The 2,310-nt window shown below is 50.6% G+C and overlaps 1 protein-coding gene across 1 annotated transcript in view; it reads left to right on the top strand.

The window, feature by feature from the left end:
• The window catches only part of Ddias (DNA damage-induced apoptosis suppressor), a 29,604-nt gene that overhangs the window by 6,160 nt on the left and 21,134 nt on the right, over positions 1-2,310 (top strand). The window contains exon 2 of the mRNA XM_013512024.1: positions 472-685. The gene's annotated coding sequence lies outside the window, so the exon portion shown is untranslated. The remainder of the gene's footprint in view (positions 1-471; positions 686-2,310) is intronic.

Here is a 2,310-nt window from a genome sequence, read left to right as displayed (position 1 = left end):
GATACGGCGGCGGCGCAGACGCGGGGATCTGCATCCCGTCGCCCAGGCGGCAGGAGGTGGGGCGCGGCTCCGCAGACTGCGCTCCTCGCACCTCGCCCCATTAAGCCGACCTACCTCCACGGGCCCGCACAAGCCACCCTTCCAGGTCGCCCCTTCCCGGGCCTGCTCGCGGGTTACGCCCCCTCTCCGCTTTCCCGGGTAACTCACTAGACCCAGCCCCGCCACCGCGCGCATCCCCGCCGGCCCTGGGCGGCGCTGGCCCCCTGGAACAGCGCCCTCTTCTGCTTCCCTGCTCCCACGGCCTGCGTCACTCAGCCCTACCCCAGCCCGAGGGGCGTGGCTACCCGCTGCCACGCCTTCCCGCCGTCGGTAAGTCAGGCTGCCTCGGAGAAGCCCAGAACCAACTTCACACACTGTACTATTGCCCCACTAGTCGGGGAAGAACGTCCCTCAAACTCTCTCTCCCCCTAGTTGGAAGAAAATGATCGCTGCCGGACACGCTGAGTTTCGCGGCTTATCTCTGCGGCGCCTTCTCTGATTGGCTGTGAGGAACCACGGTCAATGCGTCACTTCCGGCGGAAGCGGGCGCGGGAGATTCGATTGAATGTATTTGGTGATCCTCTGCGCCCAGCTGACCTACGTTACTTGAGCGTTCCCGGGAGCGGCCGCTGGGCCTTTGCCGCAGGTGAGGAGCTGCGGCGGGGTTCTCGGGGAGCAGTAGGCTGGGAGACTTGTAACGAAGCCGTTACAGGCCTCCCGAATGCTGGGATTGGAGGCGTGCACCACGCCCGGCGGGGTGAGCTTTTAGAACCAGAAATAAACAGTGAGGGAAGGCTCCACTTTGGCCTTAGAAAGCGGCCATACAGAGCTGAACGTGCTGTGAAGAGTGGTTTTTCCAAACTGCTTTGATAGCCCAGAGAGAAAATGCTTGACAGTGGTTTCCGGAAACCAGAAACTTGAAGGTTTTCTAGACTCCCTCTCATCCCTCACATCTGTGTCTCAAATCCATTTCCTTCTCTGCAGTGGTTACTTTAGTTGGACCCTATGACTTATGCATAACTGTGACAGCAGCCTCCCGTGGCTGCTTCTGCGTACAATCTTGCAAGCTTCAATCTGGTCTCCACAGCTGCCAGGCTGACAAAGTGTGAACTTGACCAAGTCACTTCCTGTTTCAACTCCCACATTTCAACTGCTTCTATTTTCCCATAGGTTTAAATCCAAACCACTTAGCATAGTTTACAGGCCTCTTCTTGTCTGTCTTTGCCTGCCTTGTGTGTCTTTAATTTTTCCCCCAGTTCTGGGCGTTGAACCCGGTCCTTCACATCCCTAGCCGTTTTGTTTTGTTTTGTTTTGTTTTGTTTTTCGAGATAGGATCTCCATAAATTGCCCAGGGTGGGCTCAAACTCTCAACCCTTCACAGATTCCTAGAGTGCTGGGATTATAGGCGCCTCCATGCCAAGTTTTGATATTTAAATTGAAGCCTGAAAGTTGAGACTGATCAAGCCATGAAAGAGAACAAAAACATTCCAAATAGAATGAATGGGATTTGTAGAGCTTGACATACCAGGGTATTCAAGAACCTGAGAAAAGGCCAGTGTATCAGGAATATTTTCAGCAAGGACAGATGTCATAAGATCAATCTGGAGGGGAGAGTGGAGACCAAGTCATGCAGTTAGAAGGCTAATACAACAGCAAAAGCAGAAGATAATGGCAATTTGTACTAAGATGATGGCAGAATATATGGAGGCTGAGAGATGGCTTCTGACAGGACTCAAGGACTTGCTGAGGGGAATGATGTGGCATGTGACAGGGAGGAAGGAAAGATGACTTCCAGTTTTCTGACGTTAGTGGCTGATTAGAAAGTAGTACTGTTTACTGAGACGGAAAAAAATTTCATGGAAAGAAAAGTTTGAAAGAAGACTTACAAATTTAGGTTTTATTACTTAGAAACCTTGAGATACCCATGAGACATCTGAATACAGTTGGCTTTGTTTGCACTGCTCTATCAGCTGTGATGGCTTTATCACCTATGAATGGCCCATCACCCACTATCTTTTATCTATAAATTGAACCTCCTCTTTCCATAGATTAACATGTTCCAGATTTCCACTCCAAAGCACCACAAATATACCCTGCCACAGTTCACAAGGTGCCTGTCTCCCTTTTGAAGGCCATACTCTTTTTCTCAGCATGCACTTTTTTAAATTTTTGCCTAATAAATCTCTTTATGCTTCTTTTTTGTTGTTGATGTTTTGTTTTTGTTTTGTGAGACAGGGTCTCCCTATGCAGTTCAGGCTGGCCTTGAACTCA

This window comes from Chinchilla lanigera, unplaced genomic scaffold (genome assembly GCF_000276665.1).
Source record: "Chinchilla lanigera isolate Chin_1 unplaced genomic scaffold, ChiLan1.0 scaffold00013, whole genome shotgun sequence".
Lineage (NCBI taxonomy): Eukaryota > Metazoa > Chordata > Mammalia > Rodentia > Chinchillidae > Chinchilla > Chinchilla lanigera.
Note: the sequence above shows the minus strand (reverse complement) of the source record. Positions and strands in the feature narration are given on the sequence as shown.